At 44.5% G+C, this 12,500-nt stretch overlaps 23 non-coding genes across 23 annotated transcripts; all 23 read left to right on the top strand.

Annotated features, from left to right (window-relative positions):
* The first annotated feature begins 251 nt into the window (after positions 1 to 251).
* Positions 252 to 337, top strand: TRNAY-GUA (transfer RNA tyrosine (anticodon GUA)). Its single transcript is given in 2 exon segments — positions 252 to 288; positions 302 to 337. It is a non-coding gene; the product is annotated as a tRNA-Tyr (tRNA).
* A 129-nt stretch (positions 338 to 466) lies between these two features.
* On the top strand, positions 467 to 538 carry TRNAA-CGC (transfer RNA alanine (anticodon CGC)). The gene has a single exon. It is a non-coding gene; the product is annotated as a tRNA-Ala (tRNA).
* Positions 539 to 967: 429 nt separating this feature from the next.
* Positions 968 to 1,039, top strand: TRNAA-UGC (transfer RNA alanine (anticodon UGC)). The gene has a single exon. It is a non-coding gene; the product is annotated as a tRNA-Ala (tRNA).
* A 768-nt stretch (positions 1,040 to 1,807) lies between these two features.
* On the top strand, positions 1,808 to 1,893 carry TRNAY-GUA (transfer RNA tyrosine (anticodon GUA)). The gene is given in 2 exon segments: positions 1,808 to 1,844; positions 1,858 to 1,893. It is a non-coding gene; the product is annotated as a tRNA-Tyr (tRNA).
* Positions 1,894 to 2,022: 129 nt separating this feature from the next.
* On the top strand, positions 2,023 to 2,094 carry TRNAA-CGC (transfer RNA alanine (anticodon CGC)). The gene has a single exon. It is a non-coding gene; the product is annotated as a tRNA-Ala (tRNA).
* A 1,269-nt stretch (positions 2,095 to 3,363) lies between these two features.
* On the top strand, positions 3,364 to 3,449 carry TRNAY-GUA (transfer RNA tyrosine (anticodon GUA)). Its single transcript is given in 2 exon segments — positions 3,364 to 3,400; positions 3,414 to 3,449. It is a non-coding gene; the product is annotated as a tRNA-Tyr (tRNA).
* A 129-nt stretch (positions 3,450 to 3,578) lies between these two features.
* On the top strand, positions 3,579 to 3,650 carry TRNAA-CGC (transfer RNA alanine (anticodon CGC)). Its single transcript has one exon. It is a non-coding gene; the product is annotated as a tRNA-Ala (tRNA).
* Positions 3,651 to 4,079: 429 nt separating this feature from the next.
* On the top strand, positions 4,080 to 4,151 carry TRNAA-UGC (transfer RNA alanine (anticodon UGC)). Its single transcript has one exon. It is a non-coding gene; the product is annotated as a tRNA-Ala (tRNA).
* A 768-nt stretch (positions 4,152 to 4,919) lies between these two features.
* TRNAY-GUA (transfer RNA tyrosine (anticodon GUA)) lies at positions 4,920 to 5,005 on the top strand. The gene is given in 2 exon segments: positions 4,920 to 4,956; positions 4,970 to 5,005. It is a non-coding gene; the product is annotated as a tRNA-Tyr (tRNA).
* A 129-nt stretch (positions 5,006 to 5,134) lies between these two features.
* Positions 5,135 to 5,206, top strand: TRNAA-CGC (transfer RNA alanine (anticodon CGC)). The gene has a single exon. It is a non-coding gene; the product is annotated as a tRNA-Ala (tRNA).
* A 429-nt stretch (positions 5,207 to 5,635) lies between these two features.
* On the top strand, positions 5,636 to 5,707 carry TRNAA-UGC (transfer RNA alanine (anticodon UGC)). Its single transcript has one exon. It is a non-coding gene; the product is annotated as a tRNA-Ala (tRNA).
* A 768-nt stretch (positions 5,708 to 6,475) lies between these two features.
* On the top strand, positions 6,476 to 6,561 carry TRNAY-GUA (transfer RNA tyrosine (anticodon GUA)). Its single transcript is given in 2 exon segments — positions 6,476 to 6,512; positions 6,526 to 6,561. It is a non-coding gene; the product is annotated as a tRNA-Tyr (tRNA).
* Positions 6,562 to 6,690: 129 nt separating this feature from the next.
* Positions 6,691 to 6,762, top strand: TRNAA-CGC (transfer RNA alanine (anticodon CGC)). The gene has a single exon. It is a non-coding gene; the product is annotated as a tRNA-Ala (tRNA).
* Positions 6,763 to 7,191: 429 nt separating this feature from the next.
* Positions 7,192 to 7,263, top strand: TRNAA-UGC (transfer RNA alanine (anticodon UGC)). Its single transcript has one exon. It is a non-coding gene; the product is annotated as a tRNA-Ala (tRNA).
* Positions 7,264 to 8,031: 768 nt separating this feature from the next.
* Positions 8,032 to 8,117, top strand: TRNAY-GUA (transfer RNA tyrosine (anticodon GUA)). The gene is given in 2 exon segments: positions 8,032 to 8,068; positions 8,082 to 8,117. It is a non-coding gene; the product is annotated as a tRNA-Tyr (tRNA).
* Positions 8,118 to 8,246: 129 nt separating this feature from the next.
* Positions 8,247 to 8,318, top strand: TRNAA-CGC (transfer RNA alanine (anticodon CGC)). Its single transcript has one exon. It is a non-coding gene; the product is annotated as a tRNA-Ala (tRNA).
* A 429-nt stretch (positions 8,319 to 8,747) lies between these two features.
* On the top strand, positions 8,748 to 8,819 carry TRNAA-UGC (transfer RNA alanine (anticodon UGC)). Its single transcript has one exon. It is a non-coding gene; the product is annotated as a tRNA-Ala (tRNA).
* Positions 8,820 to 9,587: 768 nt separating this feature from the next.
* On the top strand, positions 9,588 to 9,673 carry TRNAY-GUA (transfer RNA tyrosine (anticodon GUA)). The gene is given in 2 exon segments: positions 9,588 to 9,624; positions 9,638 to 9,673. It is a non-coding gene; the product is annotated as a tRNA-Tyr (tRNA).
* Positions 9,674 to 9,802: 129 nt separating this feature from the next.
* TRNAA-CGC (transfer RNA alanine (anticodon CGC)) lies at positions 9,803 to 9,874 on the top strand. Its single transcript has one exon. It is a non-coding gene; the product is annotated as a tRNA-Ala (tRNA).
* Positions 9,875 to 10,303: 429 nt separating this feature from the next.
* On the top strand, positions 10,304 to 10,375 carry TRNAA-UGC (transfer RNA alanine (anticodon UGC)). The gene has a single exon. It is a non-coding gene; the product is annotated as a tRNA-Ala (tRNA).
* A 768-nt stretch (positions 10,376 to 11,143) lies between these two features.
* Positions 11,144 to 11,229, top strand: TRNAY-GUA (transfer RNA tyrosine (anticodon GUA)). The gene is given in 2 exon segments: positions 11,144 to 11,180; positions 11,194 to 11,229. It is a non-coding gene; the product is annotated as a tRNA-Tyr (tRNA).
* A 129-nt stretch (positions 11,230 to 11,358) lies between these two features.
* On the top strand, positions 11,359 to 11,430 carry TRNAA-CGC (transfer RNA alanine (anticodon CGC)). Its single transcript has one exon. It is a non-coding gene; the product is annotated as a tRNA-Ala (tRNA).
* Positions 11,431 to 11,859: 429 nt separating this feature from the next.
* TRNAA-UGC (transfer RNA alanine (anticodon UGC)) lies at positions 11,860 to 11,931 on the top strand. Its single transcript has one exon. It is a non-coding gene; the product is annotated as a tRNA-Ala (tRNA).
* The last annotated feature ends 569 nt before the right edge of the window (positions 11,932 to 12,500 follow it).

The raw sequence follows: 12,500 nt of genomic DNA, 5'->3' as shown, positions 1-12,500 counted from the left end.
CTTTCCTTTCTGTAAAATTGAAATTTGGAGCACCCCTGCTTATCCCCAAGCCAAGACAGAACATGAACTTTGGTCTGAAATCCTCCTTTGGGGTGATAAGACGTACCTTACAGTGTGCTCTAAGAACTGGTGACTTTGAGAGGGAGCTGCAGGTAATGTTCATGATTTTCATCGATCTGCTCCTGATCCCCACCCCCACAACCTTTCTTGAGCGAGAGATAATTACAGCGCTGAAAGATACTTCAGCCACTCCTTCGATAGCTCAGTTGGTAGAGCGGAGGACTGTAGCATAAAGTCAGACATCCTTAGGTCGCTGGTTCAAATCCGGCTCGAAGGATTTTTTGCTTCGATTTCCATATCTTTCACTTTTATTCAAACAATACCTTCCATTGATTATGATCGAGACTTTGCAGTCCCTGGGTTTCAGGGATTCCTTGCATCCATCAAACAGCTCGAGTGCAAAAGTGGGGATGTAGCTCAGTGGTAGAGCGCATGCTTCGCATGTATGAGGTCCCGGGTTCAATCCCCGGCATCTCCAGGAGCCTCTGTTCCTTATCTTGGCTTTTTTCCAGAAGGCTAGCCTGCCATCATGCAGAAAGAAGAAGTTTGTCATGCAGTTGGGGTGAGAGCCCCACTTAAATAGTCAGACATTTGCTTTGGAAAAATCTTTGAACTAGGCATAGTTTGCGCATTTCAAGAAAATCGGAGAATTTTGCATTCCAAAAGAAGGAAATAAATGCCCTCTCTGAGGATCGAACTCAGGACCTTCTGATTATGAGACTGACGCGCTGCCTACTGCGCTAAGAAGGCTGTATATAGGCATCTGTACATAAGACCATGAAGATCATCCAGGTACAAGGCTGAAGGATTTTCCTGACTGACATTGTATACTGCAGAGTCGAATGGGGTGATGTGGCCGTCGGTTCAATGCAGGGTTTCCAATCATACAGTCAAACCTTGCAGAAGTGGGGATGTAGCTCAGTGGTAGAGCGCATGCTTTGCATGTATGAGGCCCCGGGTTCAATCCCCGGCATCTCCAGACTTTTGCCATGCTTACCTTGGATTTTGGGCCGAAAGCTAGGCTGGCATCATGATGAAGGAAGAGATATGTCCTCCAACCGGGATGAGGACCCCGCTTAATCTGTCAGACGTTTGCCTTGAAAAATCCCATGAAATGGGGCTATCTCATTTTTGATGATTATAGATCAAAAGAATCCTACTTGTTGAAGACATCAAAGTGATGATTCATCTTGACAACCATAATGCTTTGATGATAGAAATCTGTCGCATCTCTCTTGATCATTGGTAAGGGTTCTTCTTCTAAACCAGAGACTCTTTACAGTAGCTTTTAGAAAAACGGAATATTTTGTTTATCTCAATCACCTTCAATCTACAGATTTTTCCGTTCTCTTTCCTTTTGAAAATGCATCCAAAATGCACGTTCTTGATGCTGGGTGCGTAGTAATGACTCCCATAACTTTCTGTCATTTCTTTCATGGTTCCGCGCAGCCATCCATTTGCCACCAATGCTGCCCAAGGTCTTTGTATCAAAGTTCCTTTCCTTTCTGTAAAATTGAAATTTGGAGCACCCCTGCTTATCCCCAAGCCAAGACAGAACATGAACTTTGGTCTGAAATCCTCCTTTGGGGTGATAAGACGTACCTTACAGTGTGCTCTAAGAACTGGTGACTTTGAGAGGGAGCTGCAGGTAATGTTCATGATTTTCATCGATCTGCTCCTGATCCCCACCCCCACAACCTTTCTTGAGCGAGAGATAATTACAGCGCTGAAAGATACTTCAGCCACTCCTTCGATAGCTCAGTTGGTAGAGCGGAGGACTGTAGCATAAAGTCAGACATCCTTAGGTCGCTGGTTCAAATCCGGCTCGAAGGATTTTTTGCTTCGATTTCCATATCTTTCACTTTTATTCAAACAATACCTTCCATTGATTATGATCGAGACTTTGCAGTCCCTGGGTTTCAGGGATTCCTTGCATCCATCAAACAGCTCGAGTGCAAAAGTGGGGATGTAGCTCAGTGGTAGAGCGCATGCTTCGCATGTATGAGGTCCCGGGTTCAATCCCCGGCATCTCCAGGAGCCTCTGTTCCTTATCTTGGCTTTTTTCCAGAAGGCTAGCCTGCCATCATGCAGAAAGAAGAAGTTTGTCATGCAGTTGGGGTGAGAGCCCCACTTAAATAGTCAGACATTTGCTTTGGAAAAATCTTTGAACTAGGCATAGTTTGCGCATTTCAAGAAAATCGGAGAATTTTGCATTCCAAAAGAAGGAAATAAATGCCCTCTCTGAGGATCGAACTCAGGACCTTCAGATTATGAGACTGACGCGCTGCCTACTGCGCTAAGAAGGCTGTATATAGGCATCTGTACATAAGACCATGAAGATCATCCAGGTACAAGGCTGAAGGATTTTCCTGACTGACATTGTATACTGCAGAGTCGAATGGGGTGATGTGGCCGTCGGTTCAATGCAGGGTTTCCAATCATACAGTCAAACCTTGCAGAAGTGGGGATGTAGCTCAGTGGTAGAGCGCATGCTTTGCATGTATGAGGCCCTGGGTTCAATCCCCGGCATCTCCAGACTTTTGCCATGCTTACCTTGGATTTTGGGCCGAAAGCTAGGCTGGCATCATGATGAAGGAAGAGATATGTCCTCCAACCGGGATGAGGACCCCGCTTAATCTGTCAGACGTTTGCCTTGAAAAATCCCATGAAATGGGGCTATCTCATTTTTGATGATTATAGATCAAAAGAATCCTACTTGTTGAAGACATCAAAGTGATGATTCATCTTGACAACCATAATGCTTTGATGATAGAAATCTGTTGCATCTCTCTTGATCATTGGTAAGGGTTCTTCTTCTAAACCAGAGACTCTTTACAGTAGCTTTTAGAAAAACGGAATATTTTGTTTATCTCAATCACCTTCAATCTACAGATTTTTCCGTTCTCTTTCCTTTTGAAAATGCATCCAAAATGCACGTTCTTGATGCTGGGTGCGTAGTAATGACTCCCATAACTTTCTGTCATTTCTTTCATGGTTCCGCGCAGCCATCCATTTGCCACCAATGCTGCCCAAGGTCTTTGTATCAAAGTTCCTTTCCTTTCTGTAAAATTGAAATTTGGAGCACCCCTGCTTATCCCCAAGCCAAGACAGAACATGAACTTTGGTCTGAAATCCTCCTTTGGGGTGATAAGACGTACCTTACAGTGTGCTCTAAGAACTGGTGACTTTGAGAGGGAGCTGCAGGTAATGTTCATGATTTTCATCGATCTGCTCCTGATCCCCACCCCCACAACCTTTCTTGAGCGAGAGATAATTACAGCGCTGAAAGATACTTCAGCCACTCCTTCGATAGCTCAGTTGGTAGAGCGGAGGACTGTAGCATAAAGTCAGACATCCTTAGGTCGCTGGTTCAAATCCGGCTCGAAGGATTTTTTGCTTCGATTTCCATATCTTTCACTTTTATTCAAACAATACCTTCCATTGATTATGATCGAGACTTTGCAGTCCCTGGGTTTCAGGGATTCCTTGCATCCATCAAACAGCTCGAGTGCAAAAGTGGGGATGTAGCTCAGTGGTAGAGCGCATGCTTCGCATGTATGAGGTCCCGGGTTCAATCCCCGGCATCTCCAGGAGCCTCTGTTCCTTATCTTGGCTTTTTTCCAGAAGGCTAGCCTGCCATCATGCAGAAAGAAGAAGTTTGTCATGCAGTTGGGGTGAGAGCCCCACTTAAATAGTCAGACATTTGCTTTGGAAAAATCTTTGAACTAGGCATAGTTTGCGCATTTCAAGAAAATCGGAGAATTTTGCATTCCAAAAGAAGGAAATAAATGCCCTCTCTGAGGATCGAACTCAGGACCTTCAGATTATGAGACTGACGCGCTGCCTACTGCGCTAAGAAGGCTGTATATAGGCATCTGTACATAAGACCATGAAGATCATCCAGGTACAAGGCTGAAGGATTTTCCTGACTGACATTGTATACTGCAGAGTCGAATGGGGTGATGTGGCCGTCGGTTCAATGCAGGGTTTCCAATCATACAGTCAAACCTTGCAGAAGTGGGGATGTAGCTCAGTGGTAGAGCGCATGCTTTGCATGTATGAGGCCCCGGGTTCAATCCCCGGCATCTCCAGACTTTTGCCATGCTTACCTTGGATTTTGGGCCGAAAGCTAGGCTGGCATCATGATGAAGGAAGAGATATGTCCTCCAACCGGGATGAGGACCCCGCTTAATCTGTCAGACGTTTGCCTTGAAAAATCCCATGAAATGGGGCTATCTCATTTTTGATGATTATAGATCAAAAGAATCCTACTTGTTGAAGACATCAAAGTGATGATTCATCTTGACAACCATAATGCTTTGATGATAGAAATCTGTCGCATCTCTCTTGATCATTGGTAAGGGTTCTTCTTCTAAACCAGAGACTCTTTACAGTAGCTTTTAGAAAAACGGAATATTTTGTTTATCTCAATCACCTTCAATCTACAGATTTTTCCGTTCTCTTTCCTTTTGAAAATGCATCCAAAATGCACGTTCTTGATGCTGGGTGCGTAGTAATGACTCCCATAACTTTCTGTCATTTCTTTCATGGTTCCGCGCAGCCATCCATTTGCCACCAATGCTGCCCAAGGTCTTTGTATCAAAGTTCCTTTCCTTTCTGTAAAATTGAAATTTGGAGCACCCCTGCTTATCCCCAAGCCAAGACAGAACATGAACTTTGGTCTGAAATCCTCCTTTGGGGTGATAAGACGTACCTTACAGTGTGCTCTAAGAACTGGTGACTTTGAGAGGGAGCTGCAGGTAATGTTCATGATTTTCATCGATCTGCTCCTGATCCCCACCCCCACAACCTTTCTTGAGCGAGAGATAATTACAGCGCTGAAAGATACTTCAGCCACTCCTTCGATAGCTCAGTTGGTAGAGCGGAGGACTGTAGCATAAAGTCAGACATCCTTAGGTCGCTGGTTCAAATCCGGCTCGAAGGATTTTTTGCTTCGATTTCCATATCTTTCACTTTTATTCAAACAATACCTTCCATTGATTATGATCGAGACTTTGCAGTCCCTGGGTTTCAGGGATTCCTTGCATCCATCAAACAGCTCGAGTGCAAAAGTGGGGATGTAGCTCAGTGGTAGAGCGCATGCTTCGCATGTATGAGGTCCCGGGTTCAATCCCCGGCATCTCCAGGAGCCTCTGTTCCTTATCTTGGCTTTTTTCCAGAAGGCTAGCCTGCCATCATGCAGAAAGAAGAAGTTTGTCATGCAGTTGGGGTGAGAGCCCCACTTAAATAGTCAGACATTTGCTTTGGAAAAATCTTTGAACTAGGCATAGTTTGCGCATTTCAAGAAAATCGGAGAATTTTGCATTCCAAAAGAAGGAAATAAATGCCCTCTCTGAGGATCGAACTCAGGACCTTCTGATTATGAGACTGACGCGCTGCCTACTGCGCTAAGAAGGCTGTATATAGGCATCTGTACATAAGACCATGAAGATCATCCAGGTACAAGGCTGAAGGATTTTCCTGACTGACATTGTATACTGCAGAGTCGAATGGGGTGATGTGGCCGTCGGTTCAATGCAGGGTTTCCAATCATACAGTCAAACCTTGCAGAAGTGGGGATGTAGCTCAGTGGTAGAGCGCATGCTTTGCATGTATGAGGCCCCGGGTTCAATCCCCGGCATCTCCAGACTTTTGCCATGCTTACCTTGGATTTTGGGCCGAAAGCTAGGCTGGCATCATGATGAAGGAAGAGATATGTCCTCCAACCGGGATGAGGACCCCGCTTAATCTGTCAGACGTTTGCCTTGAAAAATCCCATGAAATGGGGCTATCTCATTTTTGATGATTATAGATCAAAAGAATCCTACTTGTTGAAGACATCAAAGTGATGATTCATCTTGACAACCATAATGCTTTGATGATAGAAATCTGTCGCATCTCTCTTGATCATTGGTAAGGGTTCTTCTTCTAAACCAGAGACTCTTTACAGTAGCTTTTAGAAAAACGGAATATTTTGTTTATCTCAATCACCTTCAATCTACAGATTTTTCCGTTCTCTTTCCTTTTGAAAATGCATCCAAAATGCACGTTCTTGATGCTGGGTGCGTAGTAATGACTCCCATAACTTTCTGTCATTTCTTTCATGGTTCCGCGCAGCCATCCATTTGCCACCAATGCTGCCCAAGGTCTTTGTATCAAAGTTCCTTTCCTTTCTGTAAAATTGAAATTTGGAGCACCCCTGCTTATCCCCAAGCCAAGACAGAACATGAACTTTGGTCTGAAATCCTCCTTTGGGGTGATAAGACGTACCTTACAGTGTGCTCTAAGAACTGGTGACTTTGAGAGGGAGCTGCAGGTAATGTTCATGATTTTCATCGATCTGCTCCTGATCCCCACCCCCACAACCTTTCTTGAGCGAGAGATAATTACAGCGCTGAAAGATACTTCAGCCACTCCTTCGATAGCTCAGTTGGTAGAGCGGAGGACTGTAGCATAAAGTCAGACATCCTTAGGTCGCTGGTTCAAATCCGGCTCGAAGGATTTTTTGCTTCGATTTCCATATCTTTCACTTTTATTCAAACAATACCTTCCATTGATTATGATCGAGACTTTGCAGTCCCTGGGTTTCAGGGATTCCTTGCATCCATCAAACAGCTCGAGTGCAAAAGTGGGGATGTAGCTCAGTGGTAGAGCGCATGCTTCGCATGTATGAGGTCCCGGGTTCAATCCCCGGCATCTCCAGGAGCCTCTGTTCCTTATCTTGGCTTTTTTCCAGAAGGCTAGCCTGCCATCATGCAGAAAGAAGAAGTTTGTCATGCAGTTGGGGTGAGAGCCCCACTTAAATAGTCAGACATTTGCTTTGGAAAAATCTTTGAACTAGGCATAGTTTGCGCATTTCAAGAAAATCGGAGAATTTTGCATTCCAAAAGAAGGAAATAAATGCCCTCTCTGAGGATCGAACTCAGGACCTTCAGATTATGAGACTGACGCGCTGCCTACTGCGCTAAGAAGGCTGTATATAGGCATCTGTACATAAGACCATGAAGATCATCCAGGTACAAGGCTGAAGGATTTTCCTGACTGACATTGTATACTGCAGAGTCGAATGGGGTGATGTGGCCGTCGGTTCAATGCAGGGTTTCCAATCATACAGTCAAACCTTGCAGAAGTGGGGATGTAGCTCAGTGGTAGAGCGCATGCTTTGCATGTATGAGGCCCCGGGTTCAATCCCCGGCATCTCCAGACTTTTGCCATGCTTACCTTGGATTTTGGGCCGAAAGCTAGGCTGGCATCATGATGAAGGAAGAGATATGTCCTCCAACCGGGATGAGGACCCCGCTTAATCTGTCAGACGTTTGCCTTGAAAAATCCCATGAAATGGGGCTATCTCATTTTTGATGATTATAGATCAAAAGAATCCTACTTGTTGAAGACATCAAAGTGATGATTCATCTTGACAACCATAATGCTTTGATGATAGAAATCTGTCGCATCTCTCTTGATCATTGGTAAGGGTTCTTCTTCTAAACCAGAGACTCTTTACAGTAGCTTTTAGAAAAACGGAATATTTTGTTTATCTCAATCACCTTCAATCTACAGATTTTTCCGTTCTCTTTCCTTTTGAAAATGCATCCAAAATGCACGTTCTTGATGCTGGGTGCGTAGTAATGACTCCCATAACTTTCTGTCATTTCTTTCATGGTTCCGCGCAGCCATCCATTTGCCACCAATGCTGCCCAAGGTCTTTGTATCAAAGTTCCTTTCCTTTCTGTAAAATTGAAATTTGGAGCACCCCTGCTTATCCCCAAGCCAAGACAGAACATGAACTTTGGTCTGAAATCCTCCTTTGGGGTGATAAGACGTACCTTACAGTGTGCTCTAAGAACTGGTGACTTTGAGAGGGAGCTGCAGGTAATGTTCATGATTTTCATCGATCTGCTCCTGATCCCCACCCCCACAACCTTTCTTGAGCGAGAGATAATTACAGCGCTGAAAGATACTTCAGCCACTCCTTCGATAGCTCAGTTGGTAGAGCGGAGGACTGTAGCATAAAGTCAGACATCCTTAGGTCGCTGGTTCAAATCCGGCTCGAAGGATTTTTTGCTTCGATTTCCATATCTTTCACTTTTATTCAAACAATACCTTCCATTGATTATGATCGAGACTTTGCAGTCCCTGGGTTTCAGGGATTCCTTGCATCCATCAAACAGCTCGAGTGCAAAAGTGGGGATGTAGCTCAGTGGTAGAGCGCATGCTTCGCATGTATGAGGTCCCGGGTTCAATCCCCGGCATCTCCAGGAGCCTCTGTTCCTTATCTTGGCTTTTTTCCAGAAGGCTAGCCTGCCATCATGCAGAAAGAAGAAGTTTGTCATGCAGTTGGGGTGAGAGCCCCACTTAAATAGTCAGACATTTGCTTTGGAAAAATCTTTGAACTAGGCATAGTTTGCGCATTTCAAGAAAATCGGAGAATTTTGCATTCCAAAAGAAGGAAATAAATGCCCTCTCTGAGGATCGAACTCAGGACCTTCTGATTATGAGACTGACGCGCTGCCTACTGCGCTAAGAAGGCTGTATATAGGCATCTGTACATAAGACCATGAAGATCATCCAGGTACAAGGCTGAAGGATTTTCCTGACTGACATTGTATACTGCAGAGTCGAATGGGGTGATGTGGCCGTCGGTTCAATGCAGGGTTTCCAATCATACAGTCAAACCTTGCAGAAGTGGGGATGTAGCTCAGTGGTAGAGCGCATGCTTTGCATGTATGAGGCCCCGGGTTCAATCCCCGGCATCTCCAGACTTTTGCCATGCTTACCTTGGATTTTGGGCCGAAAGCTAGGCTGGCATCATGATGAAGGAAGAGATATGTCCTCCAACCGGGATGAGGACCCCGCTTAATCTGTCAGACGTTTGCCTTGAAAAATCCCATGAAATGGGGCTATCTCATTTTTGATGATTATAGATCAAAAGAATCCTACTTGTTGAAGACATCAAAGTGATGATTCATCTTGACAACCATAATGCTTTGATGATAGAAATCTGTCGCATCTCTCTTGATCATTGGTAAGGGTTCTTCTTCTAAACCAGAGACTCTTTACAGTAGCTTTTAGAAAAACGGAATATTTTGTTTATCTCAATCACCTTCAATCTACAGATTTTTCCGTTCTCTTTCCTTTTGAAAATGCATCCAAAATGCACGTTCTTGATGCTGGGTGCGTAGTAATGACTCCCATAACTTTCTGTCATTTCTTTCATGGTTCCGCGCAGCCATCCATTTGCCACCAATGCTGCCCAAGGTCTTTGTATCAAAGTTCCTTTCCTTTCTGTAAAATTGAAATTTGGAGCACCCCTGCTTATCCCCAAGCCAAGACAGAACATGAACTTTGGTCTGAAATCCTCCTTTGGGGTGATAAGACGTACCTTACAGTGTGCTCTAAGAACTGGTGACTTTGAGAGGGAGCTGCAGGTAATGTTCATGATTTTCATCGATCTGCTCCTGATCCCCACCCCCACAACCTTTCTTGAGCGAGAGATAATTACAGCGCTGAAAGATACTTCAGCCACTCCTTCGATAGCTCAGTTGGTAGAGCGGAGGACTGTAGCATAAAGTCAGACATCCTTAGGTCGCTGGTTCAAATCCGGCTCGAAGGATTTTTTGCTTCGATTTCCATATCTTTCACTTTTATTCAAACAATACCTTCCATTGATTATGATCGAGACTTTGCAGTCCCTGGGTTTCAGGGATTCCTTGCATCCATCAAACAGCTCGAGTGCAAAAGTGGGGATGTAGCTCAGTGGTAGAGCGCATGCTTCGCATGTATGAGGTCCCGGGTTCAATCCCCGGCATCTCCAGGAGCCTCTGTTCCTTATCTTGGCTTTTTTCCAGAAGGCTAGCCTGCCATCATGCAGAAAGAAGAAGTTTGTCATGCAGTTGGGGTGAGAGCCCCACTTAAATAGTCAGACATTTGCTTTGGAAAAATCTTTGAACTAGGCATAGTTTGCGCATTTCAAGAAAATCGGAGAATTTTGCATTCCAAAAGAAGGAAATAAATGCCCTCTCTGAGGATCGAACTCAGGACCTTCAGATTATGAGACTGACGCGCTGCCTACTGCGCTAAGAAGGCTGTATATAGGCATCTGTACATAAGACCATGAAGATCATCCAGGTACAAGGCTGAAGGATTTTCCTGACTGACATTGTATACTGCAGAGTCGAATGGGGTGATGTGGCCGTCGGTTCAATGCAGGGTTTCCAATCATACAGTCAAACCTTGCAGAAGTGGGGATGTAGCTCAGTGGTAGAGCGCATGCTTTGCATGTATGAGGCCCCGGGTTCAATCCCCGGCATCTCCAGACTTTTGCCATGCTTACCTTGGATTTTGGGCCGAAAGCTAGGCTGGCATCATGATGAAGGAAGAGATATGTCCTCCAACCGGGATGAGGACCCCGCTTAATCTGTCAGACGTTTGCCTTGAAAAATCCCATGAAATGGGGCTATCTCATTTTTGATGATTATAGATCAAAAGAATCCTACTTGTTGAAGACATCAAAGTGATGATTCATCTTGACAACCATAATGCTTTGATGATAGAAATCTGTTGCATCTCTCTTGATCATTGGTAAGGGTTCTTCTTCTAAACCAGAGACTCTTTACAGTAGCTTTTAGAAAAACGGAATATTTTGTTTATCTCAATCACCTTCAATCTACAGATTTTTCCGTTCTCTTTCCTTTTGAAAATGCATCCAAAATGCACGTTCTTGATGCTGGGTGCGTAGTAATGACTCCCATAACTTTCTGTCATTTCTTTCATGGTTCCGCGCAGCCATCCATTTGCCACCAATGCTGCCCAAGGTCTTTGTATCAAAGTTCCTTTCCTTTCTGTAAAATTGAAATTTGGAGCACCCCTGCTTATCCCCAAGCCAAGACAGAACATGAACTTTGGTCTGAAATCCTCCTTTGGGGTGATAAGACGTACCTTACAGTGTGCTCTAAGAACTGGTGACTTTGAGAGGGAGCTGCAGGTAATGTTCATGATTTTCATCGATCTGCTCCTGATCCCCACCCCCACAACCTTTCTTGAGCGAGAGATAATTACAGCGCTGAAAGATACTTCAGCCACTCCTTCGATAGCTCAGTTGGTAGAGCGGAGGACTGTAGCATAAAGTCAGACATCCTTAGGTCGCTGGTTCAAATCCGGCTCGAAGGATTTTTTGCTTCGATTTCCATATCTTTCACTTTTATTCAAACAATACCTTCCATTGATTATGATCGAGACTTTGCAGTCCCTGGGTTTCAGGGATTCCTTGCATCCATCAAACAGCTCGAGTGCAAAAGTGGGGATGTAGCTCAGTGGTAGAGCGCATGCTTCGCATGTATGAGGTCCCGGGTTCAATCCCCGGCATCTCCAGGAGCCTCTGTTCCTTATCTTGGCTTTTTTCCAGAAGGCTAGCCTGCCATCATGCAGAAAGAAGAAGTTTGTCATGCAGTTGGGGTGAGAGCCCCACTTAAATAGTCAGACATTTGCTTTGGAAAAATCTTTGAACTAGGCATAGTTTGCGCATTTCAAGAAAATCGGAGAATTTTGCATTCCAAAAGAAGGAAATAAATGCCCTCTCTGAGGATCGAACTCAGGACCTTCAGATTATGAGACTGACGCGCTGCCTACTGCGCTAAGAAGGCTGTATATAGGCATCTGTACATAAGACCATGAAGATCATCCAGGTACAAGGCTGAAGGATTTTCCTGACTGACATTGTATACTGCAGAGTCGAATGGGGTGATGTGGCCGTCGGTTCAATGCAGGGTTTCCAATCATACAGTCAAACCTTGCAGAAGTGGGGATGTAGCTCAGTGGTAGAGCGCATGCTTTGCATGTATGAGGCCCCGGGTTCAATCCCCGGCATCTCCAGACTTTTGCCATGCTTACCTTGGATTTTGGGCCGAAAGCTAGGCTGGCATCATGATGAAGGAAGAGATATGTCCTCCAACCGGGATGAGGACCCCGCTTAATCTGTCAGACGTTTGCCTTGAAAAATCCCATGAAATGGGGCTATCTCATTTTTGATGATTATAGATCAAAAGAATCCTACTTGTTGAAGACATCAAAGTGATGATTCATCTTGACAACCATAATGCTTTGATGATAGAAATCTGTCGCATCTCTCTTGATCATTGGTAAGGGTTCTTCTTCTAAACCAGAGACTCTTTACAGTAGCTTTTAGAAAAACGGAATATTTTGTTTATCTCAATCACCTTCAATCTACAGATTTTTCCGTTCTCTTTCCTTTTGAAAATGCATCCAAAATGCACGTTCTTGATGCTGGGTGCGTAGTAATGACTCCCATAACTTTCTGTCATTTCTTTCATGGTTCCGCGCAGCCATCCATTTGCCACCAATGCTGCCCAAGGTCTTTGTATCAAAGTTCCTTTCCTTTCTGTAAAATTGAAATTTGGAGCACCCCTGCTTATCCCCAAGCC

This window comes from Triturus cristatus, chromosome 4_1, assembly GCF_964204655.1.
Source record: "Triturus cristatus chromosome 4_1, aTriCri1.1, whole genome shotgun sequence".
NCBI lineage: Eukaryota > Metazoa > Chordata > Amphibia > Caudata > Salamandridae > Triturus > Triturus cristatus.
Note: the sequence above shows the minus strand (reverse complement) of the source record. Positions and strands in the feature narration are given on the sequence as shown.